Below are 1,111 nucleotides of genomic sequence, written 5' to 3'. Positions count from 1 at the left end.
TCATAAACGACTTGCCTTGGAGAAATATCCTCCTTAGCATCAACTGTAGCATCTCCCACAGAGTTTTCCTCAATTCTGGATTCCCATGGAAGTTCAGCATCTCCTAGATCTTCAACCAACTCTTCTTCTTGAACAATGACAGCTTCTTCTAATTGTTCTAGTACAAATTCATACTCTGTCTTGTCCACTGGAGTTTCTGGCATTTCCTTCATGCTCTGCTCTTCATTGAGCTATCCACATGGAGCTGTGGCTGATCCTTGTGTATTTGAGCGCCTAGAAGCCCATTGAATCATTGCTTGCTCCAGTTGTTTAATGGTTGTTTGAAATTTAATTACTATTTCTCTTAGGCGATCCTCTGCTTCTCGGGTTGCTGGACTTGGACATGATACAAAGGAAAGTGGTGGTGATTGGGAGTGATTGGATTGGCATTGGGGTAAGGAAGGATCATATGGTGGCGAATGATGAAGAGAAGCTTGTGAGTGTGGTGGTTCGAGGTTATGTTGAAAGGATGGTTCATATGCACGGGGTGGGGCTTGTTGGTAGTTACAAGGTTGTCCACCATGTCTTTCAGCTGGGTATGCACTATAGAATGGTCTTTGTCCAGGATATCTCGGAGGGTGTTGCTGCCAAAAGGGTTGATTAGATCCTCTTGATCTCATCCATCCTTGATTGGTTTGACCTTGATGCACATTCCTGCTGTAACTTCTATTTCCTTTAACAATATTAGAACCAAACTCAAAGTGAGAGGGGTGAGAGTTCATAGTAGCAAACAAAGTTAAAAAGGAAAATCAAAATTAAATGAACAAGCAAAAGAAAATATATTTACAATAACAAATAATAAGGTATACATTAGCAGTTCCCCGGCAACGGCGCCATTTTGACGTCAGAGATTTCTATCAGTAAAGAGATTCATAGAAACAGTTGTGTTGTAGATATAGTCTCTAAATCGACAAAAATCCCTTCGTACAAACGTTTTGGGTGTCACAAGTAACAAACCCCTTTAGAAATTGTTAACTGAGTATTCAAACCTCGGGTCGTCTTCTCAAGGAACTGCGAGGAAGTATGTTCTTATTATTGGCTATAAAGGTTGTAATCGGGGTTTAGAAGATGA

This window comes from Arachis ipaensis, chromosome B9 (genome assembly GCF_059453495.1).
Source record: "Arachis ipaensis isolate K30076 ecotype BB chromosome B9, ASM5945349v1, whole genome shotgun sequence".
In the NCBI taxonomy this organism is placed as follows: domain Eukaryota; kingdom Viridiplantae; phylum Streptophyta; class Magnoliopsida; order Fabales; family Fabaceae; genus Arachis; species Arachis ipaensis.
This window is presented reverse-complemented; position numbering follows the sequence as displayed.